At 53.2% G+C, this 25,789-nt stretch overlaps 1 protein-coding gene across 1 annotated transcript in view; it reads right to left on the reverse strand.

Moving 5' to 3' along the window:
- Nucleotides 1-25,789, reverse strand: part of NUP133 (nucleoporin 133) — a 1,584,091-nt gene that overhangs the window by 966,898 nt on the left and 591,404 nt on the right. The window lies entirely within an intron of this gene.

A 25,789-nucleotide genomic window follows, 5' to 3' on the forward strand; every position in this document is an offset into this window, starting at 1 on the left:
TTGGCCAAGAGTCTCCCACTTCTATCTCCCCCAGATTAGAAAGCTTGCCGAAGCCGTAGAGCGGCATGCTCGGCCCTGTCGACATCTAGGCCTGCCAGCTGAGCTCTCACTGCTGTAAGTTGCTTCCAAACCCTGGACGTCCTGGTTCTTTGTTGTATTCGCTCCAACTCTGTTATCTCACTGGAGAGTTGCTCCCTCTTTTCTCTCCGGACTTTGTCATACGCAGATATAGCTAGGAACTCTCCACTGACTACAGCCTTCAGGGCGTCCCATAATATAGCAATAAGGGTGTCCGGTGTGTCATTGATGGCCAGGTAGTCAACTATAGCCTTAGTGGGGGGCACTAGAGGGGGCACGCCAAGATGGCTGCGCTGTAGTGCAGCTCGCCGGCCGAACTGACAATCCGCTAATAATCCTGCTTTCCCGCTAACATCCACGACTGAAATGAGAGGGAAATGAGGCAGTAACAAAGCAGACGGCCTGGAGACGATTGAGCTGTAGTGTGCTGCCTTAACCACCGCGCATCGTGACTTGTCGGACTGGCAGCCTACACATGCAACATGGCGGCCCAGTAGTGAGTTGGAGAGTCCCACTGGCGCGAGCAGCATAGTTCACCATGTGAGCCACTCTGCGCTATTCTCTATGCGTGGAGCCCGGCTGAGACCCGAGCCGTAGTTGCTGACCTCGGCGCGCTTCGAGGGCTACGGTGAGTGCACGAGCGGCAGTCTGGCCGAGCGGGAGGTGCTGGACTGCCTGCGTGTGTCACGATTCACTCTCTGCATTCTCGGGCTCACCACCAGGGGGCTGGATTGTGGGGCTTTCCAGTGTTCTAATATGCTTCCAGACACTCCCCTGCATGCATATCCTGACTTCCAGGCACTTGGACACCATTTGGGAATTGACATCCTTTCCCCATCCATGCCGGGTTTTGTGAAAGCCAGTCTGCTCATGCTGCAAACTACATTACCTATAATCCCCTGCTCACTACTTTGTCTCCACCCCTGCAGGCCAAGGATGGGTGGAGGAATTCAGCTCATCTGTGGCTGGCTGCTGCTAGTCTGCTCACACCTGATGCATGTGATTACTGTGAGCTCTTTTAAGCCTCAGCTTCCTTCAGTCCAGTGTAGGTCTGTCAGCATTGCAAAAGGAGAATAATGCCATACTCACTTTGCTAAACAAGAATTCTGGTTCTAGCATGTCTGCTGTAAGTGGTTGTAAAATACAATATTCAACCACACAACCAAAGAAAAAGCAGATTCATTTCATAACCTCTGTTCTCCATTCACATGTTACCCAGTCTTGTAGTCCAGTAAAGATTACTGTCCCAGATACTAAAGGGACCTTGTTAAATACCACATTCAAAGTAAGCAATAATCAGTTTACCAAAAGAGAGAAAAGACCTACTAGAACACAGGCGGCTAATAGCTAGTTTGAACAAAATCCAAGTTGTAGCTCTCTTGCTTGTTGTGAAGTTGCCAAGTCTACCACTGTCCGCGTAGAGAAAGATCTGCAGTCTTCAGAGGATATAACTACATCTAAGATTCTTGAATTACAGCGAGAGAATAAAATGTTTCGGACTCTGTTAAAAAATTATAACTCAAGTTCAAGTGGGAATCTAAAACCCCTGTAAAAGACAACTTTTCCACCTCTATGTTAGCCTCCTTAGGATTGGAGAATGAAGCCTTACGCTCTCTTTTGAGTTCCCCTCGGAGCTGGTCCAGCAATTGTGTGAATAATACCATGGCTTATCACTCAGATTCCACTCAGAAAAGCCATAGTACCTTGTCTCACAGTGCAGTTAATCAAAGTATGTGTTTGAAGTCTGAATTTTCTAACTCATCTGGTGTTTTGTCTTCTAGTGCTAAATTACATCAAGCCTCTACACCTGAGATGTGCCCCTCCACTTTTCATGAACCACAAATGCCAGGCAAGACACAACACATCTCTTTGCTTTCTTTTCCTGGTAGTGAGGTCAGTTCTATCGCAGAGATAACCCATAGAGAAGCTATTGACATACAGATAAAATCTGAACCCGTGTCCCACATAATCTCTGATGTGACAATATCTTGTGACTCAGACCACACACTTGATCTAGCTGCTGCGACTGAAGACAACCTCCTTGCTGAGAAGAAGCAAAATTTTGACCCCTGGTTTGTTTTCCTGCCTTCAAGCACACTTCATATTGAAAAGTCAGGACATTATAGTACTCTATGCTCTGTTGCATATGTACCACGATTTAACGCAGAAGAAATTGAAAAGATCTCCCATGGCCAAGGAATCTTTGACCTATTTCCTCTGACTGTGAGGTGTGAACTGCCAAATTGTGAAAGAAGCCTGAGCATCAGGAACTCTAAGATAAGCACTATTCTTAGCCATATGGAAGAAAATACTCCTGTGTGTTTTAATCTGACAAGGATCTGTGTAAATGTCGAACAAGTTACTTACCTTCGGTAACGATGTATCTGTAAGAAACATTAGTTAGTTAGATTCCTCACCTTAGAATATCCCCAGGCGTCAGACTGGATCCGGAAGATTTTTCGTCAGCAATACCCCTTGCGCGTCGCTAGGCGTCGTCTGCGGCTCCGCGTCCGTCGTCGGCGTCGTGCGCCGGAATGACGTCGTCGGAGTACTTAGACGCCGCCCTCGCGCGCTGACGTCAGTTCTTGTACATAGCTTTCCGCGCCAGGAACGCAGAGCCATGCAAAGACCGACACTGGTGCCAAAAATAAAATCTAGGGGCCTGAAAAGGACAACCTTAACCCTAGATGTCAGTTCGCAGAACGGGGAGGATGGGTGGGTCGGTGAGGAATCTAACTAACTAATGTTTCTTACAGATACATCGTTACCGAAGGTAAGTAACTTGTTCATCTGAAAGAAACACGTTAGTTAGATTCCTCACCTTAGAATAGATACCCAAGCAATACCATCCCCGGTGGTGGGTCTGCGAACCAAGATCACACCAGAAAGTCCTGGAGGACAGAACGGCCAAAGAAGCCATCCCTCCAGACTTGGCTGTCAAGGCAATAATGCCTAGCAAACGTGTGTAGCGAAGCCCACGTTGCCGCCTGACAGATGTCCTGCAAAGGGACACCCCGTCCCAAAGCAGTATTAGCCGCCGTGGCCCGAGTAGAATGGGCGCGCAGCCCAACAGGAGGGTCCTTTTTTGCCAAGGAATAACAAATTTTGATGCACAAAACGACCCACCGAGAGATGGTCCGTTTGTGCACAGCTTTCCCCTTCTTAGCACCCACGTATCCAACGAAAAGTTGGTCGTCCACCCGGAACTGCTTTGTGCGGTCCAGATAAAAGGAGAGCGCACGTTTTGGGTCCAGACGGTGGAGCCTCTCTTCCTCTTTGGAAGGATGCGGAGGCGGAAAGAAGGTGGGCAAGGTGACAGACTGCCCAAGATGAAAGGGGGTCACCACTTTCGGAAGAAAGGAGGGACGAGGGCGGAGGACAACCTTGTCCGGATGAACAGAGAGGAAAGGAGGCTTTGATGATAAAGCCTGGAGATCACTCACCCGTCTAGCCGAGGTGATGGCTACCAGAAAAGCAGTCTTAAGCGTCAGCAGACGAAGAGGACAATTATGAAGAGGCTCAAAGGGAGCGCACATGAGAAATGTGAGAACAAGATTCAAGTCCCACTGAGGCATTACAAAAGGGACAGGAGGGAACGTGTGAGTAATGCCTTTTAGAAAGCGAGTAACGACAGGGGACTTGAAAAGAGAAGGCTGATCAGGAAGCCGCAAGAAGGCAGAGATGGCAGCAAGATAACCTTTCGAGGTGCCCAGGGCAGAGCCCTGCCGGGCCAATGAAAGAAGAAAGAGGAGGACCTCAGAAAGAGGGGCGGAAAGGGGATCCACAGCCTTTGCTGTGCACCATGCCACAAATTTGTTCCACCGGCAGGCGTATACCGTTTTTGTGGAGGGACGCCTGGCTGCCAGAATGATATCACAGACTTCAGGAGGCAAGTCAAATGGCATCAACTGCTGCTGCTCAATCTCCACGCATGGAGGTGGAGGCTGGTCAGGTTCGGGTGGAGGACCGTCCCCTGCTGCTGCGACAGAAGATCCTCCCGAAGGGGCAGACGTATCGGAGGATCGGTCAACATACTGAGTAGCTCGGGATACCAGTACCTTCGTGCCCAATCCGGAGCCACCAAGATGACTTGGGCCCGGTCGTGCCGGATCTTCTTCAGCACTCTGGGCAGAAGTGGTATAGGCGGAAAGGCGTACAACAGACCGCAACTCCACTCGCGACGAAAAGCGTCTCCGAGCGAGTGCTGCCTTGGAAATTCCAACGCGCAGAACTGCTGACATTGCGCGTTCTCTTCGGTGGCGAATAGATCTAACCAAGGCTCTCCCCACTGCAGAAAGAGACCTGGCGACACTTCGGAGTTCAGACGCCATTCGTGATCCATCATGCACCGGCGGCTGAGTTCGTCTGCTCTGGCGTTCAGAGAGCCCGCCAGATGTTGAACCACTAGGGTGACGCCCTGGTGTTCCAGCCACGGGTCCATGACCCCACCCCGCCCTGTTTGTTGCAATACCACATGGCGGTGGTGTTGTCCGTGAACACCTGCACGACACTTCCCCTGACAGAGGGAAGGAAGGCTTTCAGTGCAAGTCGGATCGCTCTCAACTCCAACAGGTTGATGTGGAGGCGAGACTCCGCCGGAGACCAGAGGCCTCTGATCTCCGCCTCTCCCATATGGCCACCCCATCCCAGGAGGGACGCATCCGTCACTGCGACATGCTCCGGTTGGGGAAGGGAGAGGCTCTTGCCCGTGACCCAATCGCGGTCCGTGAGCCACCACTGCAACTGCTCTGCAGTGCCCTCCGAGATCAAGACATGGTCGGACAGGTTGCCGTGATGCTGGGCCCACTGAAACTTCGGGTCCCACTGCAGAGCCCGCATGCGCCGCCTGGCGTGATGCGCTAGTAGGATGCAGGAGGCCATCAGCCCCAGAAGCCGCAACACTAGCCTGACCGAAACCCAGGATAGAGGCCGAAAGATGGGAATCAGGGCCTGAATATCCCGGACCCGCTGTTCCGGCGGATAGACCCGGAACTGCGCCGAATCGAGAACCGCTCCGATGAAGAGGAGCTTCTGAGAGGGACTCAGGTGTGACTTTGGCACGTTGATGGAAAACCCCAGCAAATGCAGGAGATCCGCCGTAGTCTGGAGGTGGGAGAGGACTGCCTGGGGCGAGCCCGCCTTCAACAACCAGTCGTCGAGATAGGGGAAGACGGGAACCCCTGATCTGCGCAGATGAGCTGCGACCACCGCCATCACTTTCGTGAACACCCGAGGGGCACTGGTGAGGCCGAAGGGGAGCACGGTAAACTGAAAGTGCTCTTGACCCACCGTGAACCGCAGGTAACGCCGGTGGGCCGGCAGGACGGGGATGTGGAAATATGCGTCCTGCAAGTCCAACGCTACCATCCAGTCTCCAGGGTCCAGGGCAGCTAGAACCTGAGCCAAGGTTAACATCTTGAACCTCTCCTACCGGAGGAAGGCATTGACGTTCCGGAGGTCCAAGATAGGGCGTAGGCCCCCTTTGCCCTTCTTGGGAACCAGAAAGTAGTGGGAATAACAACCACGACCTACTTCTGGGCTCGGAACGCGCTCGACGGCCCCCTTGGCCAAGAGGGCCGAAACTTCCTCGTGGAGAAGATTCAAATGATCCCCCGAGATACGGTGGTGCTGCGGTGGCATGGCTGGAGGGGTCGTCTCGAAGGGGAGGGAGTAGCCCCTTCGGACGATTTGCAGCACCCACCTGTCCGATGTGATGGACCGCCAGTGGAGCAGGTGATGGCGAACTCTGCCGCCCACTGGCGTGGAATGGGCCTGAAAGCTCGGACTAGGAAGGCTTTGAGGCGGATGCTGCCGGGGTGGATGTGGGCTGACCGCGTCGTCCTCCAGAACCGCCTCGGCGGAAACCACGTCCGCGCGCAGGTTGGTTCTGCGGCTGGTGGCTAGGCGGACTTGAGGAGGCACCCCTTCCTTGGCCACGAAAGGGGCGAAAGGCGGAAGATTGCGACCGCGGGGCCGAGAGGCCCAAGGACTTGGCCGTAGCCCGGGAGTCCTTAAAGCGATTCAGCGCACTGTCCGCTTTCTCACCAAAAAGGCGAGTGCCATCAAAGAGCATGTCCATGAGAGTGCTCTGGACATCACCCGAAAAGGACGTGGACCGCAGCCAGGCGTGACGTCTAAGCGCCACCGTGGTAGAAATCGCCCTACCCAGCGAGTCCGTAGTGTCAAGCCCACATCTGATAGCATGTCGTGCTGCATCCCTCCCATCGGCCAGAGCCTGGGTAAGTCGTGTCTGGACCTCCTCCGGACACAGGGGCAGCACGTCCTCCACCGTATCCCACAGAGAGTGGGAATAACGGTCCAAAAGACAGGCGGTGTTCAAGGACCGCAGGCCCAAACTAAGGGAGGAGAACAGCTTTTTGCCAAACTGTTCCAGTCTCTTGGAATCCCGGTCCGGCTGAGCGGTCGGGAAGGAGGATTGGGAGGTAGAAGCCTGGATAACCAGGCTCTCGGGGGTAGGGTGTTGGGACAGAAAACTGGGGTCGCCCGGAGCAGGGCGGTGGCGCCTGGCGACGTTCCTGTCCACAGGAGGAACTGTGGAGGGCTTGGACCAGGTGCCCTGCAGAACGTCAATGAGGGCCTCATTGAATTGCAGCAGAGGCTCAGTGGAGCTTGCTGCAGACTGAAGCACCTCAGTGAGGACGTTAGTTCTCACAGCCACGGCAGGTAGCTCGAGCCCAAGGGCTGCGGCCGCCTTGCGCAGCACCACAGAGAAAGCAGCACCCTCCTCCGAAGCCACAGTCGGAGGAGAGATGAGTCCAGTGTCTGGAGAGGTATCCAGACCACTGGCCTCCCCCAGTTCATCTGCCCAGTCCTGTGACAGCTGAGCCTGAACGGCCATAGGATCCTCGGACCCCTCCCATTCGCCCCCGTCCTCCGATTCCTGGTAAACAGGAGGAAGGATCGGAGCCGGACGATAGACATAATGTGTCTCCAGCGGCGCCGAACGCGGCGTCCATCGACGCCGAGTCCGGAGCGGGGCTGAACTGGGGCACGACGCCGAGCGGAGCCGGCGTCGGAGGTGGAACCGGTGTCGACGCCGGCGGAGGAGGCGTGACTAGGTCGACCGGCATCGGCGGGGACTCGGGAACGGGTCCCTCGGGCACTTGCGGCATCGGGGCCGGAGCCGCCGGCATGCAAGGTTGCCCAGTCGGGTCCGCGGGGCCCGAAGGCGCGCCAGCGGGCGTCGACGGCGGAGCCAGGTTCCTCATGGCCGAGAGGAAGGCACTGACTTCCGCCGGCGTCGCGTCAGTCCCAGGGACCGGCGGGTATGGGGACTTGCGCGGCGCCTGAGGCTCCGCTGGAGCCGCGGGGGTGGAACCACCCTGACCCTTGGCCGAGTCGCGCGACCGGCGAGGGGAGCTCGAAGAGCGGTGTCGCCTCTTGGACTTCTTGGAGTGCTTCGACTTACCCGAAGACTTGGAGCCAGACGATCGATGATGACGTCGGCTGCGGCTCCGCGACCGATCCTTGGACCTCCTCCTGGACCGGGATCGAGAGGGGCGCGGAGCCGAGTGGCGAAGCTCGAGATGCTTACGGGACCGCTCCCGTCTAGCCTTCGAGGTCAGGGCCTTGCAGTCCGAACACGACTCCGCGTCGTGGTCGAGGCCCAAACAGTAAAGGCACCGGCGGTGATGATCCGTAACCGACATCAAGCGGTTGCAGTCAGCACAGGCTTTAAAACCAGGCATCCTACCGGCACCGGAGTCGAGACAAGATCAAAAAGGATCAAAAAAGACTAAAAGGGGTAGCTCTCCCGGATCTGCGCTTACTGGCGCGGAAAAAAGAAGAGCTGACGTCAGCGCGCGAGGGCGGCGTCTAAGTACTCCGACGACGTCATTCCGGCGCACGACGCCGACGACGGACGCGAAGCCGCAGACGACGCCTAGCGACGCGCAAGGGGTATTGCTGACGAAAAATCTTCCGGATCCAGTCTGACGCCTGGGGATATTCTAAGGTGAGGAATCTAACTAACGTGTTTCTTTCAGATACTACTGACAACAGCAAATCTACTGTTCACAAGCTACGACCATTCCCACAGCATAAAGTCTATGAACCATGTGTCACTCTGCCTTCAGCTTGTCTTCTTGCAGGGTCTCCAGAGTCCTCAGCCGGCCCGCTGCCTTCAGAGCCAGAGTCCTCAGCCGGCCCGCTGCCTTCAGAGCCCGAGTCCTCAGCCGGCCCGCTGCCTTCAGAACCAGAGTCCTCAGCCGGCCCGCTGCCTTCAGAACCCGAGTCCTCAGCCGGCCCGCTGCCTTCAGAACCAGAGTCCTCAGCCGGCCCGCTGCCTTCAGAACCCGAGTCCTCAGCCGGCCCGCTGCCTTCAGAACCCGAGTCCTCAGCCAGCCCGCTGCCTTCAGAACCCAAGTCCTCAGCCGGCCCGCTGCCTTCAGAGCCCGAGTCCTCAGCAGGCCTGCTGCCTTCAGAGCCCGAGTCCTCAGCTGGCCCGCTGCCTTCAGAGCCCGAGTCCTCAGCTGGCCCGCTGCCTTCAGAGCCCGAGTCCTCAGCCGGCCCGCTGCCTTCAGAGCCAGAGTCCTCAGTCGGCCCGCTGCCTTCAGAGCCAGAGTCCTCAGCCGGTCCGCTGCCTTCAGAGCCCGAGTCCTCAGCCAGTCCGCTGCCTTCAGAGCCCGAGTCCTCAGCCGGCCCGCTGCCTTCAGAGCCCGAGTCCTCAGCCGGCCTACCTACAGAACTTCAGCCTGCAGCCTTCCTGCCTCCTGAGCCCGAGCCAGCAGCCTGTCTGCCTTCAGCACCAGAGCTCCCAGGCTGCCTGCCTTCAGCACCAGAGCTCCCAGGCTGCCTGCCTTCAGCACCAGAGCTCCCAGGCTGCCTGCCTTCAGCACCAGAGCTCCCAGGCTGCCTGCCTTCAGCACCAGAGCTCCCAGGCTGCCTGCCTTCAGCACCAGAGCTCCCAGGCTGCCTGCCTTCAGCACCAGAGCTCCCAGGCTGCCTGCCTTCAGCACCAGAGCTCCCAGGCTGCCTGCATTCAGCACCAGAGCTTCCAGGCTCACAGCCTTCTGTCCTTGAGCCTCTATCTTGCCTACTTTTTGACCATGTGCTTCCAGTTTGCAAGCCCTCAGAGGTCTTGGTACGTATACATTCAGAGACTAAATCTACAGCATCAGGGACAAAACTCAACATGTAAGCCTCCAGGGCCAGGGTCTCCTGCATACCTGCTTCCAAAGACTCCTGCATGGGAGTCTATTGTATGTTTTTCTCCAGGGCCAGAACTTCAGGTCTGCTTCCTGTCACCTCCTTCGTTTTCAGTCAGTTTGCCTTTGACTTCTGTGCCTCCTGCCGAACCGTTATCTGATTTTGACCCTACAGTCAATCTGCCTTTGTTTTCAGAGTGCTACTCTAGCCTCCCATCATCAGGACTTCAAACCAATTTAATTCAGGCTTCAAAGCCCCTGTCACTGGATTTAGACTCTTCAAGTTCTGCCTTCAATACTGCTGTCAATTTCCAGCCTATTATCCAACCCTCCAAAACATCAGTTTTCCTGCAGTCTTCTTGTATCTTGCACTACAGCTATGATGGAAATGGACTTACTTCTTTCAGATTCTGGGAGACGGTCTTTGGAGGGGGTGTACTGTCACGATTCACTCCCTGCATTCTTGTGCCCACCACCAGGGGGCTGGATTGTGGGGCTATCCAGTATTCTAATAGGTTTCCAGACACTCCCCTGCATGCATATCCTGACTTCCAGGCATTTGGACACCATTTGGGAATTGACATCCATTCCCCATCCATGCCGGGTTTTGTGAAAGCCAGTCTGCTCATGCTGCAAACTACACCACCCCTGCAGGCCAAGGATGGGTGGAGGAATTCAGATCACCTGTGGCTGGCTGCTGCTATTCTGCTCACACCTGATGCATGTGATTACTGTGAGCTCTTTTAAGCCTCAGCTTCCTTCAGTCCAGTGTTGGTCATTGTAGCTGTTATCCGGTGGGACCAGTCCTTGTTCCTGAGCTTTTGCTATGCCTTGATTCCTGAGCCATAGCCATTCCTTGTGCCTGAATTAGCACTGCCTGCAGTGCTACCTTGTTTCCTGAGCTATAGTTAGTCTTTGTTTCTGTTCCTGGGCTTCAGCTATTTCTTGTTCCTGATTTGCACTGCTTGCAGTTCTCTCTTGGCTCCATGTTTCCTGAGCTGTAGCTATTTCCTGTTTCATTGAACTAGCACTGCCTGCAGTGCTACCTTGACTCCTGAGCTTTAGTAATTCCCTCTTCCTGAACTAGCAATGTCTGCAGTGCTGCCTTGGCTCCTGAGCTTTAGTAATTCCCTGTTCCTCAACCAGCACTGCTGCCTTGACTCCTGAGCTTTAGTAATTCCCTGTTCCTGAACTAGCACTGCCTGCAGTGCTACCTTGACTCCCGAGCCTTAGCTCAGTTCTTGTTCCTCCCCCAGCACTGCCTTCTATGCTACTTTGTTTTCTTGCTTCCTGAACCTGCACGTTTCTACTATACCCTTATAGCCTCCCCTTCTGTATATCCTTTTCCAGTCCCTGCCTTTCTTCCCATTTCCTTGGTTCCAGTTTGCTGTCTTTCTATTCTGCTGTCTTGCTTCTGTTGCCTTGTATGTTTGTTACCTGCTTTCTGCCAAGGGTGCCCTGTGATTTCCTTTCTTTCCTGTTAAGCACTCCTACTTGCTAGCTCCTTGTCTATTGTGCTTGTGTTTAGTTCTACCCCTTTGCTGTTACTGCCTTGCGTGTTCCTGTTTGATCGCCAGGATCCGTGGGCACAGCTGACTATCTGAGTGGTGTTTCTTGTTCACTGTGAGTATTGTCTTTGAGTTCCATTTATAACATCACCATAGGTATAAGATCCACAGACCCTGCCTTTTCATGCATATCCTACATGTGGGTTTTTGCAGTCAGTATCTGTAACAGCAATTGTGGGTGAGAAACTTACTGAGCTTCAGTCTTACGTGTGGAGCTCCCGAGTGCTTTACCCCACACTCCCCTTTATTGTTAAAGTTGTTTCATATATAGGTCTTGCACATTCGTCCTGGGTATAGTTATTCTGAATGCTAAATCACCTTGTGAGTGCCCTTCCTTTCTGAGTCTTACCCATCTTGTTTACTTGTACAGGCGTCCCCTTTGGATCCCTTTTTCTCCTGACTCCCTGTATGATAATGGGCAGCGCTGTACTCTCCTTTCTGTGTACGTTTTCTACCCAGTTCCTAGTCCTTGCACAAGTCCCTGACTGTGTTCCCCACATAGTCCTGGACAGTCGCTGACAGAGCGTCCTCCCCTATCGAGTGGTGATTGTCGGGCCCTCTGAGGTGCGCTTCTAGGAGCTGCGGAAATGCTCCGAGCCGCGGCTTCTGGTGGGTGTCTGCGATTAAAAACTTACTTACCAGAGGAGGCCTGAGATACGCATTCTGGGCAGTGCGGGAGGATTGAGCTAGAGGCGCAGGTGTGCGCGGCCTGTTCCTAAAGATCCTGAGCAATTGGAACTGTGGCTGGCCTTACCTGCAGGCACTGTGTCGGCTGGGTCCGCAGATACCCCACTATAGTCTCTCAGGCTGATTGAGGGCATATTATTTTGAACCAACACTGCATGTTCGTAGCTCGAAATAGCTGCACAGTTGCCCCCAACTATATAAAGTGAGTCTACTCCTACAAGTGCATATCTCACAGGGACACGTGCTCTGATCTGGCACTAAGACATTGGCTCAACTGACAATTATGGCTAACATTAGTGCGCATATTGTGTGGGGGCGGATCTTGAGTGGTGGCAACTGACCCCTCCTGATGTGTATTTGGAGTTCGGGGCACAACACGCAGAATCATCAATCCTGAAGTAAGCACTGTGTGGAAATACTGACTAGCACTTCAACTGAGGTGACTCGGCTACTAGCTGAACATAAATTACCCACAGGGCTAGAAGGATAACTGGGCACCTTTGTATACAAGCTTGTCGAGCACTGCAGAGATATATAAATAAGCAGATATGGGAAGCCAATCACGTCTCACCTTTGAGCTGTGAAAATCTAGCAAGACACAGCAGAGAGCCACCTCAGATTCAGAGCTGGATGCTCGCTCTGAGAACCCATCATCTCTTGAGAAAACGCTCCTTGCCATGCAGAACAGCCTGCAGTCCATTGATGGAAAAATAGACTCTCTTAAGCTCAGGATGGATCACATGTCTGTGAAATTAGATAAACATGCCGTCAGACTAGGGGAGGCTGAAAAGGAAAATGCTACTTAAAAGTATGCATCTGTTCTTGGCATGTAGAGCTGTAGATTCGTATACTTGTGCATAAATCGCAATCTGGTGTTGGGCTCGGATGGTTGCACTTTGGTTTTGTCTTGGAAGAAGTCTTTGTAGTCACGAGGACGATAGTGCGCATGGGCATCGACTCCATCTCCAGATTGTTTTTCCATGGAGGGTTATGATGGAGTTAGTAAGAAATCGAAAAGGATGTCCATGTGTAATGTATCTAAGTAAGATAGTACTGGAACAGATAGACGTATCCGGGGAGGCGTATACGAATCTACAGCTCTACATGCCAAGAAAAGATGCATACTGGTAAGTAGCATTTCCCATCCAAGGCATTTGAGCTGTAGACTGTGTACTTGTGCATAGACTATACAGCAGTTACCTCAATAGCGGTGGCTACCTGTATCTGTTGCAGTGGTATGAAAAAGTGTTCTTCATACAGCCTGGCCCACATTAGCTTGTTGCTTTGCTTGCACGTCTGCACAATAGTGCTTTGTGAACGTGTGTGGTGTAGACCAAGTTGCTGCTTTGCAGATGTCATCTAGGGTAATGTTCCCTAAGAATGCCATAGACACCCCTAGTTTACGTGTGGAGAGAGCTCTAAGGGGAATGGTTAAGGTGCGTTTAGCTTAAGCATATCTGTATGTATTTAACAATCCACCTTGCAATCCCTGTTTTTGAGATAGGATTGCCTTTATGAGGTGGGGAGAAAGCCACAAAAAGTTGTTTAGTCATTCTAAAGGATTTTGTACTTTCAATGTCGTAAAGTATTGTTCTTTTTACGTCTAGCATGTGAAGAGCACGTTCTGCTACTTAGTCTGGTAGAGGGACAAACATTGGGAGTTCTACAGACTGGTTAAGGTGGAAAGGAGACACTACTTTAGGTAGAAATTTTGGGTTAGTCCTAAGAACCACTTTGTTATGATGGATTTGGAGAAATGGTTCTTGTATGGTTAATGCCTGGAGTTCACTGACTCTTCTGAGAGAGATGATTGCAACAAGGAAAGCTACTTTCCAGGTGAGAAATTGTAATTTGCATGTATGCAGAGGTTCAAATGGGGGACCCATGAGTCTGGTAAGGACCACATTTAAGTTCCATACTGGAGAGGGTGGAACTCTAGGTGGGATTATCCTTTTGAGTCCTTCCATAAATGCTTTGATAGCTGGTACTCTAAACAAAGACAAATGTCTGTTTTGCAGATAGGCTGCTATTGCCGCTAGATGTAGTCAAATGGATATATACACTAGGTTACATTGTTTTAGATGCAAAAGGTAACAGATGAGGTTTTGAATAGAAGCATCTAGTGCATTGATTTTGTTATTTGTGCAGTAAATTACAAATCTTTTCCACTTTGCGGCACAGCAAGCTCTAGTGGTAGGACGTCTAGCCTGTTTAATGATGTTCATGCAGACTGGCGGGAGATTAAGGTAGCCAAACTAAGATTTCAGGAGCCAGATCGCAAGGTTGAGTTGACTGGGATCTGGATGCCTTATCTCTCCATGGTTCTGAGTGAGAAGCTTGGGTGAGAGACGTAGCTTTTGATGAGGAACTACTGATTCTTCAAAGAGGGTTGTGAACCATGGCTGTTGGGCCCATGTTGGTGCAACCAGGATCATTGTGATGCTGTTTGAGCATCCGAACCACTAACGGAATGAGTGGGAGAGGCGGAAAATCGTAAGCAAAATTTGTCTAACCAGTTCATCCATAGCGCATTGCCTTTGGACAATGGGTGTGGATACCTGGATACGAAGCTTGGGCATTTTGCGTTTTGTTCTGTGTCCAACTGGTCGATTTCTGGGTAGCCCCGCATTTGAAAGAATGGAAGCAGAACTTAAGGATGAAGTTTCCATTCGTAGATCTGCGGTCTTTGACGACTGAGCAGATTTGCAATCTGATTGTGTACTCCTGGGAGGTGTTCTGCAAGGAGGTATGTTTTGCGGAATGGCCCATCTCCATATGCTTTGAGCTAGGTGTGAAAGCTGCAGAGAGTGTGTCCCTCCCTGTTTTTGTGTGTAATACATTGCTATCATGTTGTCTGTATGGACCAGGACAGCTTTGCTTACGAGGTGGAGTTGAAAGGATTTTAACGCAGGAAGATCGCTAGAAATTCCAGATAATTTATGTGGAGTTGTATTTGTTGAGAGGTCCATATGCCCTGAATGGTAAGATTTTGAAGATAAGCTCCCTAGCCGGTGAGCGATGCGTCTGTTGTGAGCACTATCTGTGGTACCGAGTCGAGGAACGGCTGCCCTTTGGAAAGGTTTTGAGTGTTCCTCCACTGCAGAGAGCTATGTGTGTGGCTGTCCACCAACACCAGATCTGTTGGCCGACCTTGAGCCTGGTTCTACTGACATGCCGAACACTCCTGTCAGGGACGCATCTGGAGTCTTGCGTAAGGGACGATAAGAATGCGAGAGGTCATCATCCCGATCAACTGCATGAACACTCAAGCTGGTAATGAGTGTTGATGCATAAATTTTGATATGAGGGCTTGCATCGTGCTTTTTCTGACTGGGTTGGTATATGCTAGAGCTTTTGAAGTGTTTATTGTAGTTCCTAGATAATTTTGTGTTGTGGACGGTTGGAGATGGGATTTAGAGAGGTGGACTGTGAAGCCCAAATCGTGAAGCAACTGTATTGTTTTGTATGTGTGTTGAACACAGCTGCTGTGTGACTTGGCTTTTATCAGCCAGTCGCCCAGGTAAGGCAAAACGTGAATATGTTGTCTTCGTAAGTGAGCCGCCACTACTGCAAGGTACTTGGTGAAGATTCTGGGTGCTGTAGTCACCCCGAATGGGAGGACTTTGAATTGGTAGTGTTGGACGTTTATCACAAACCTGAGGTATTTCCTGTGAGCGGGGTAAACGGGAATATGAAAGTAGGCGTCCTTTAAATCCAGAGTGGACAGAAAGTCACCTTGTTGAAGTAGTGGCAGTACCTGTTGGAGAGTGACCATATGGAAATGGTCTGACTGAATGTATAGATTCAATGGCCTGAGGTCCAGTATTGGTCTTAGAGAGCCGTCCTATTTGGGATTAGAAAGTACAGTAAATACACTCCTGTGCCTCGATGAGGCAAAGGACTGGTTCTATTGCACGTTTTTGTATCAGGGAGAGAACCTCTTGTTTGATTAGAGTGAGATGTTCTGAGGACATTGGGAGTTCTCTGGGAGGAATGTTTGGTGGAGTACCAGTGAGTTCCAGGCAATATCCATACTGGATAATTAGTTTCACCCATTTGTCTGTTGCAATGGAATTCCAGACAGGTAGGAACTGTGATAGGCGTCCCCTGACAGGAGTAGAATGGTCGGGGGTAGCGGGGGGTTGTCATTGCTTGGTTGCAGGGGAAGTGCGGGTAGAATTATTTTTGCCTCTTACCCTATTGTTGTTTCCTCTATATCCTCCTTGATAGTGCCCTCGGGAGGAAGAAGGTTGATTTTGTTTTTTGTAAGTAGAGGAGGTATTCTCTGATGACATTGTTTTGGAGCCGCCCCAATAAAAGGAGCGATGAAAGGAGCCTCGGTTAGAGGGTAGTTGTAGGGCTCCAATAGATTTGGCAGTTTCTGTATCTTTCTTTCTTTTTTTTTAATGAAGAATCTACATTTGGTCCAAAAATATGTTGTTGGTCAAAGGGCTGGGTTAGTATAGCTGACTGTACCTCTTGCTTGAATCCGCAGATTCGAAGCCAAGCATGGCGGCGTAGCAAGATGCTGGTGTTAATGCCACGGGATGCTGTGTCAGCGGCATCAAGTGCACATTTTATAGAGGTGTTTGAAATTAATTTACCCTTTTTAATGTGGTTGTTGGCTTTACCCTTGTATTGATCTGGTAAATGCTGTATTAGCTTTTCTAGTTCATCACGGTGCCCTTTGTCACAGCGTGCTTGGAGGGCTTGCGCATTGGCAATATGCCAACTATTAGCGGCCTGTGAAGCAATTAGTTTGTCTGATGCATCTATAAGCTTTGACCCCTTATCAGGAGGTGTGCCGCCTTTGGCGCGTGAATTGGCTCGCTTGCGGGCATTAGATTCAACAAGGGAGTCCAGAAGCACTTGACCCTTAATATAAACTGGGTCAGTAGGAGCAGCTTTTTATTTATCAACTCTTGGGGTAAGTATTCGTGCTCTAACTGGGTCCTTGAATGCTTAATTAGTGTGCTTTAGCATGCCTTTTAGCATTGGCAATATATTAGTAGATGTTTGGGAGAGAGCGAATGTTTCCACGAGGAAATCCTCCTCTAGTGGGTCAGTGTGTAATTCCACTCCATGATATAGAGCAGCCCTATTGATAAGTTGTGCGAATCCAATATTATCATCAGGTGGTGATGGTCTGGAGAGATGTAGGTCCGGATCATTACTAGTGTCTTTATCATAATCGCCCCATGGATCTGGGTCTTGTGGTATGGTGTGATGGTCATTATCCCCATCCCCATCCGTGTCATTATCCCCCTGTGGTTCAGGGGAGAAAAGAGGTGGTGGTGAGTTATATGGAGATATTAGTAAGTTGGAATCAGTAGGTGGAGGAGAGGGAGGTATGTAAGGGGGAGAGGGGTTAGTACCCATGTCCTTGTTCTTTTTGAGAGGTATGTGGTATTCCTCTGAAATGTTCTGTTTTAGTTTCTTAGGAAGGGTTGCTACAAGATGTCCAGTTGTTGGATCAATATGTAGTTTCTTTTGCTTGGGATCCACTGGTTCTTGTAAAGGAAGTTCTTTAGTTGGTATTTGCTTTTCTTTAGTTGTTTGAGGGAATTTTATGGATAGTGCCCGACGCCTTAAGAGGAGTGGTATGTTTTTCGGTTCCAAATCCTTTAGTGCATGTTGTTTATGCTCCTAAGGTTTGTGTAAAGGCTTGTCTTTTGTAACTTTTGGTTCCGAAGGTTTGTCTTTAGGTTTTGGATCCGAAGGCTTATCTTTGGGTTTCGGCTCCGAAGGCTTATCTTTGGGTTTCGGCTCCAAAGATTTGGGCTTAGTTATTGCTGGATCCGAAATACTTGGTTTATGAGATTTCGGGTCGAAGTCTTTCGGTGCCGAAGAGGACTTCGGTGCCGGTATCGAAGCATAGGGTCCATGCTTGGATTTGGTTTTTGGTGCCGGAGATGGTGTTTCGGTACCGTGGGGACGGCTCGAACCCGAGCCAGAGGCTTTGTCTTTCGGTTTCATAGCAGGGCCGCAGGGCGGGGCATCTGAACTATGTTTTTGGTGTTTCTCTAGGCCCGAGGGTGAAGGTAGTACCGGAGCCTACATGTGTTTTTCGGTGACTTGGGGCAGTTCGTTGACCTGGAGTGATGTGCGAGTCTTCCTCCATGTCGGAGTCGTCGGCTTCAGACACAGAGATTTCTTCCTCTTGTTCGGCGCTGTGCTGATGACACACTGTTCTCCGAAGATGTCCGGCACCGGGCTAGTGCCGCGTCTCATCTCGTAACGTCGAGCAAGATTGTCACAAATCGTTTTCTTTGATCGGAATGATCGACAGGCCTCGCAGCTACTTTCTTCGTGCTCCGGGGATAGACAGATACAAACCTCGTGTAGATCTGTGTGTGGAAATTTAGCACCACACCCGGGGCATTTTTTAAATGGAGTCCGTTCCATCGACTGCTGGCGTGGTCGGCGCGGGGCGGCCTTGCGGCCTGCGTCGAAGCTCCTGATTGAAGTTGCTGGCTTTCAACAGTGCGCAAAGGGGAAAATCGTTATCAAAACAATAATGTAGAGGGGTAATGACTGCCCGTCGAAAGGGTTCGAAGAAGATACCGAACCAGAGCGCAGCAATACACATCCGAACCCGATGGCAGAAAAAAACAATCTGGAGATGGAGTCGATGCCCATGCGCACTATCGTCCTAAGGAGGAGCCACCTACCTCATGACTACAAAGACTTCTTCCAAGACAAAAACAAAGTGCAAACATCCGTGCAAACATCCGTGCCCAACACCAGATGGTGATCTATGCACAAGTATACAACCTACAGCTCATATGCCTCGAACACGCATTTCGGACACAGAGGTTGGTCTACAGCAAACGGCCTCCAGGACCCTTGACATGGAAAAAGTGCTTGCCATTATCCAAGCTAAGAACGAAGACCTGGAGGCCAGATCCCGACGCAATAATCTGAGCATTGGAGGCGTGGCCAAGGGCCTCAAGATGGCGGTCGCACTCTAAGAGTGCTCCGGACCCCCTCCGTCATCCGTCCGCCATCCGCCGCCTGTTCTTTCCTCATATTGCTCTTACCGTCTCGCGGACCTCCTGGGCTGTTTGTAGAGCCGTTATGGTGGTGTTTTGGCTCTGCCCGGGACTGTACGGCGAGGCAGCGTGGTGCTCTGTAGCTGGGCCGCTCCGAAGCTGTGTAGGCCCGGCTGCCTTCTCTGTTTGGCCTTGACGAGGATCGGTGGCGTGGAGAGATCTGCAGTGGGCTGCGGAGCCCCGGTGGTAAGTCTGAGCCGGGGCCACCCTGCTGCCGGGGAGGCGGCCCTGGACGCGGCTGCCTCACGTCACTGGTGAGTGGCTGAAGGAGGGGGAGTGCAGGGCTCGGCTGCCTGGGCTGGGCAGCGGCGTGCGGCAGGCAGTGCGCCTGTGTTGGGATCTGGGGCTTTGCTCGGCCGTCTGGTCGGGCGGCGGCGCCCCTCTGCGGGGACATCAAGCCTTTGACTTGCTGGTGCTGCAATCCAAGTATGACTTTATCCCACAAATGCTTAAAGAACTTAACTAATAACCCTGCGCAATCACCAAAAACATATTGATTCTTCTATAGGGAGTATTTATCTTCAATAAGGATTTCAGCACAGATTGAAGAGCTCCATGAAAACCAGACAAACAGAGGAACTTGAACACGATTAACACAAAAGCCCAACGTAAGGCCATCAAGCCTTTGACTTTCCGGTGCTGCCGGCGGTGCGATCCCTCCCAGCGGGTGTGGGCCTGTGGGAGGGTAAGCCCTGATCTCCCGCGTAGCCTCTTCGGCCCCTGGCTCCTCCCGCCTAACACTTGCAGCGGTGTCTGGGCCCTTGCTCAGCCATCAGGTCGGGCGGCGGCGCTCTGCCTTTGGAATTTCAGGTCTCTGAATTGCCGGTGCTGCTGGCGGCACGAACCCGCTTTGCGGGCGGGGGCCTGCAGGGGTGCAAGCGCCTGCCTCCTGCGCGACCTTTTGGGCCCCTGGACTCCCCACCTAGACTCGCGGCCGTGGAGGGCCCTCCCTGGCTGGGACTGCGGTGCTGGGGCGGCCTGGCGCTGGGGGCCCACCAGGTGCTGGGGCATCATCGGCGCAGAGGGACCTGGGGAGCTGGTGCTCTACTCCTGCTCGGCCACTATGTCGGGTGGCGGCGTGCTGCGGGGAGTCTGGCCCTGGGCCCTGACCTGGGGCTTGGTGCTGGGGTCGCCCGCGGTGGGACGTCCTGGTCGCTTATACCGTCGCGGGCCCGAGGCTGCCCGGTTGGATGTGGATGTTGGTGGTGTCCATATTGGCTTCTGGATTGGTGGAGTCCCCTTAGGATGCCTGTCCCAGCTGCCGTTGTTTGAAGTGGCCCGGCTCCTACTGGTCGGCCTTGCCTTCGGCTCACACCCAGTCCTGACATCGCACGTGGGACGGGATCGGCCATCGTTCCGGGTGGCGGTGCTGGGGGGTGGCGCCTCTGCTTCCGTCCCCCCCCCCCGCCTCTCGGTGTATGGGCCGCGCTGGAGGGGTCCTACTGTGCCAGGCGCTTTAGTCGCTTCCCCCGCCTAGTTTGGCACTAACCACGTGGGCCTGAGTGGTGCCGGAGGTCCCCCTCCCTCTCCCCGCAGCCCCCCAGCTACTAATTGACTCCTATCTGGGGCGTGATGGGCAAGACCCGCGCCCCTTTGACTTCAGTCCACCCGACTCAAACCATAATGGATCAGTTCACTACGGTGGAGCGGGATTCAGGCGGGGGTGCTTCTGCCGCGCCAGGGGGTTCCTGGGGGCGACCTCTCCACCATTCTCCAAGCGATCAGCACGTCCCAGGCCTCTGTTGAAATTAAGATCGGCGAGGTGAGGGTGGATGTGTCCCTCCTCCACCAGGATCTACGCAATGCCACGGCACGCATCTGAGGCGGAATCCCGTATTTCTACCGTAGAAGATGAGATCAGCCAACTCAAGTCTCAGGTGGCCCGCCGCCAAACCCAAGCCTCCGAGTTCCATCGACGGGCGGGGGATGCTGAAAATAGATCGCGGAGGAACAACCTGCGCCTTATTGGATTTCCCGAGGGCGCAGAGCATGGTCCCGCTGACGCGTTTGTAGAGACCTGGGTGCGTTCATGGATGCCTAAGGCATACCTTTCGCCCTGGTTCGCTGTGGAGCAGGCTCATCGATCCTTGGCCCCAAAACCCCTGCCCGTCGTGACCGGGATGCCATCCTCAAGGCAGCCAGGGTACATGGTCCCCTTCAGTTCCAAAACCATCGAATTATGGTGTTTCCTGACTATTCCAAAGGGGTGCAGTCCCAACGCCGTTCATATGATGATGTCAAACTGAAGCTCCAATCCATGGGAATACGGTATGGCCTCCTCTTCCCCACCCAACTCAAGGTTATTTTCCAGGAAAAGACCCTTTTCTGTGATACTCCCCAGGTGGCCTGGAGCGGAGGTCACGGAGAAGCGGCCTCTTCGGCAGGGGCCGGGGCCCTCCCCGGTTCGGCGGGGTTCCTCGCGGCCCTGCTCGGTCCGGCCGGGGCCCCGGAGGCGCCGGAACAGGTCCCGTAAGAAAAATGATCGTCGGGGAGCATCGTCCCGATCACTGGGCGCGGCCTCGCCGCACCTCCTGTCCCAGGCCCTGTGTGGGAGGTCTACCTCCCCTGGCCCGGCTGATCCTCCGATCGACCTGAGCAGCCTTCCCGGGCCTTCGGATGCAGTACGGCACACTGTGTCGGACTCTGACTTGTCCCGGAGCCCCGAGATTCGCAGATCCGGTACCGATGAGAATGATTGAAGGGGCCCCACATGAGGATCTTTGCTCATGCCTCCTGACTGCTTCTACAGAGACACTGGCCTCAGCACCTTGTAGCGGGGAGGTTCTGTTTCATGTTGGGGGTCCAGGTGGCATATACTCTACTTTATGGGTCCTATTGGTGGTTTTCCGATTGCATGAATACTCTCCTGTTATTAGCAGCTGATGGCAATATCCATCCAACTCTATGGGGGGGTGGGGGGGGGTCCATCTCCGTATGGTCCATTTTCAGCTAACCGTTTTAGCTTAGCATTTAGACTCATTGGTGGGTTGTTGTTATATGTTGTTTTTCTTTTCAGGGCGACAGATGCTTCATCTTTGGAAGTGTAGGGAGGGGGTGTTGGGGGGCGAGGGAGGGGGGTAGACCGTTGTTTCCCGTTTGTTTGTTGTTTTCCGCCGCCTACGGGCCGCTGTTTTTGTTTTTCTTGGCAGAGACCCATGTGTGGCCGCCCCTGGCGCTGCCAAAGGACTCGATATGTTGCACCGCTTTCACCCACTGCTACTGACCATTGCCCGATCCCACCCTTGGGACCCGGGTCCACCCGCGCTCGCGGCCCCTGCATCGCATACTCTCCACCCGAATGGCGTCCACTTTCCATAGAACCCTCCATGTCCTGTCATGGAACGTCAATGGTCTCTTGGACCGCATAAAACGCACTGCCGTCCTTTGAAGCGCTCAGCGAAACGCGCCTGACATCCTGTTCCTCCAGGAAACGCACCTTCTGGGTTCACAATGCAACTTCCTTGCCCGGTATGGGTTTGATAGGGTTTGGCACTTGGGCTTCACACGGGGGTCCCGGGGGGTCGCCATACTGTTCCGGAAGGGCTTCCCCTTTACCCTGGCACAGACTGAGATAGATGTCCACGGCCAATATGTGGCACTGACCGGCAAAGTTGAAGGGCACCCCCTTAACCTCCTATGCGTGCATGTTCCCCCTGCCCTTCGTCGTCTTACTCTTATAGTTTCCGCAGGGTCTGACGGTCATTGGCGGAGACTTCAACGCCGTTCTGCAACCCTCCCGCGACACGTCAGGTGTTTCCTCAGCACCCCACATTGCCTCTGCTAGGTGCTTGTCCGATTGGTCTTCTGCCCTGGGTCTCTGACGCTTGGAGGGTGTGGAACCCCGGTCGCGAACAATACACTCACATTTCGGTGGCCCACCGTGTCCACTCGCGCATTGACTTATTCCTGCTATCAGCCCCAGACTGCCAATTGGTGTCTGGGGCTACTATTCTCCCCCGAGGCATCTCAGACCACTCCCCCGTCTCCCTCCGTCTGTGGAACTCTCCTGGAGGCACCCGCACAGTGTGGCGGTTGAATGCCTGGTTCTTACAAGATACTGACTTTGTCGAGGCCCTCAGGCAGGAACTGGGGCATTACTTCTCGACCAACACAGGTTCGGTCCCCTCGCCGGGTACGCTTTGGGAGGCTGGCAAGACTACTATATGGGGTGTGGCTAGAGGCCTGGTCCATGCGAGACGCGTGGAACGGAACACCGGCCTAATGCAGTTAGAGGCTCATGCAGCACAGCTGGAAGGGGCCCAGGCAAGCCCTAAAAGCGAAGGTTCCGCTCGGCAACTTGCTCTGATCCGTGAAGAGATTTGTCAGATCTCCCTGGAATCGGCTAGAATGCTATGGAGGTCTTCCGTGGCACGCGTATACGGCTGGGGTGATAAAAACAGCAAATTGCTCCATAACTTGGTGTCCTACCCCAAAGCCAATCGTATTATTCCTGAGATACGCGATGAGACCGGCGGTCCCCACGTCACTTCTCAAGCGATTGCCCAAACCTTTGCAAGGTATAACGCTACCCTTTATACAGCCCGACACCCCCCCCCCCCCCCTCGGTGCTTCTCTCGCTACCCTGCTGTCCAAGACCGGGACCCGGCTGCCCCGCCTCGCATCCGGCGGTTTCTGAGACATTGGATCTTCCCTTCACCCTGGAGGAGATACAAGGGGCCATTTTGCTAGTACATTCAGGCAAGATGCCAGGGCCGGACGGCTACCCCCATGAGTATTATGCCGCCTACCGCGACACATTGATTCCCCCCCATTGGACTTGTTCAATCACGTGGTGGACATGGGATCCTTCCCTCCCGAGACAGACGTGGCCACCATCGTGGTCCTCCCAAAGTCGCAGCCACCCTCCCTGGCATGTGCGGATTACCGCCCCATCTCCCTCCTCAACACAGAGGTTAAAATATTCGCCACAGCCATAGCCCAGAGACTCCGGCCCCATTTGCACGATTTGGTCCACCCAGACCAGTGTGGTTTTATGCCGGCCCGGGGCACCAGGCACTGCATACGCCATCTTCACCTCGCCCTAGTGCACCGCCACCAGCTTACCCCGTATCTGGCCCTGCTTCTCATTGACTTTGAAAAAGCTTTCTACACGGTGGACTGGTGCTACCTGGGGGACGTATTGGAGGTGATGGATTTTGGGCTCCCATTTCGGCACCTGATCCATGTACTGTACTCCAATGCCAGGGCGAGGGTCCTGATTAATGGCGTGCTTTCTGAGACTTTTTCAATCCATAGTGGCACTCGCCAGGGCTGCCCGCTCTCGCGGCTCTTATTTGCGCTAGCAATGGAACCGCTGGCTTGCCTCATCCGTCAGGATCCCGGTATCCGTGGCTGGGCTTGGGATCCGTCTCAGATTGACAAGATCGCCTTATATGCTGACGACGTTCTTCTTTTCCTGGCGGACCCTGAGAGTTCGGGCCCACGTTGCCTGGCTGCCCTTTCGGCCTCTGAACGAGTCTCTGGGCTCCGGCTCAATCCGGCGAAATCCACACCAGTCCCCTTGCACCCATCCCGGGCTTGCTTCGACTGGCAAATGTCCATTTCCCTGCGCAGGCAGTCGTTCAAATACTTAGGGGTGTGGGTCGCTCTCCTTCCGGAACTCGAATGGGCCCTGAACGTTGCCCCCTGGTCTCCCAAAGCCAAAGCGGATCTCCGGAAATGGCAATCCCTTCCCCTTAACCCCCTTGGCAGAAGTGCCCTTTACAAAATGTTGGTCCTACCCCGTTTTTTGTACATTTTGCAGAACATTACGCTTTACCTCCCAGGGAGCTGGTTCCGGGAACAAGACAGTATTCTCTCTCGGTTTTTGTGGGGATGCGGACGGCCGCGACTATCCTTGGCGCACTGTCGCATACCTCCCTACGATGGGGGCATGGGGGTTACCAATCTCCACCTCTACTACCTGTCCGCGAGGCTCCTTCTGATCCACGACTGGTTTGCGGGCGGCTGGTCCGACCCGGCATATCTGGTGGAACTCCGGTCATTGGACTTCCCGCAGCTCCAGGCCTACCTGTATGGGGCTCCCGTACCACGAACCCTCACCCTGACAGCCTCCTCCAAGCTGCGTCTGGTCAAACTCTATTATCTCCATGCGGCATACCGGACCCCAGCGCGCCTTTACAGGGCCCGTTTGCGGCCTTCTCCATCTTGCACGCGTTGTTGTCACGCCCCTGCGGATTTCTATCACATGACCTGGCAATGCCCCGTCCTGGAGCCCTTTTGGGCTGGGGTGGAGCTGGAACTCACGCAGACCCTGGGATGGGAGGTCCCTCACGACCTGGTGCGCCTGTACCTGGGTGTGTTTGACGGTCTTGATGGATCCCGGGCCGATAAACGCTTCCTGGGCACAGCGTTGGCGAAAAGGGATATAGCGGCGCTCTGGTCCCAGGCCAAGTCGCCGACTAGGCCGAAATGGAGAAGGGAAGTGGACTGGTGCGGTACCCAAGAGGAGGCCCCCTTTGAGGCACGGGGCTGCCCTGAGCTTTTTGAGAAGGTATGGGGCAAGTGGTTAAACCTGCGGCCCTAGGGGATGTACACGCTTGTTGTCTAAGATTGTTCTGGGGGGATTGTGTTTTTATTTTATCTGCAACTACCTTACAGGGCTATGTCCTTTTTTCTGTCCATTGGGTCTCTTCAATCATTATGCATGATTTTACTGCCAGGAATGTTTTTTGTGATTTGCTCTTGAAACTAATAAAGTTGATTATCAAAAAATAATAATAATCTGAGCATTACTGGTCTACCGGAGTCCACCTAGGTAGAGGCAATGCTGCGTGAGATTTTTGGGGCTGATCATCTATCCCAAGGGCTAATCGTAGAATGAGCTCACTGCTCTTTAGCAGCTAGCCCTCCCCAGGTGCCCCACCAAGACCGATTATTGCTCGCCTGTTGAATTACAGGGACCGTGATTCAATTCTGCGCATGTCAAGGGAAAAAGGTACCATAAACTATCAGGGAAACAACTTGGCTTTCTATCCAAACTTCACTGCTGCGGTCCAAGCGGCAAGAAAAGAATACCAAAGTGTTAAGAAACTGATTATGGCAGAAAATGTTCCATACGCCATGCTCTACCCGGCATGGCTGCGCATTGGTGCAGAGGGTAAATCGACATTTTTCACCAATCCCAAGGCAGCTATTCAATATGCAAAAACTTTCAAACGTAGAGACCGTGAATTCTCTGGCACATCAGACGAAGAAGACTGATCGCCACAGAACT

The sequence above is a fragment of the Triturus cristatus genome, chromosome 6 (genome assembly GCF_964204655.1).
Source record: "Triturus cristatus chromosome 6, aTriCri1.1, whole genome shotgun sequence".
Classification (NCBI taxonomy): Eukaryota; Metazoa; Chordata; class Amphibia; order Caudata; family Salamandridae; genus Triturus; species Triturus cristatus.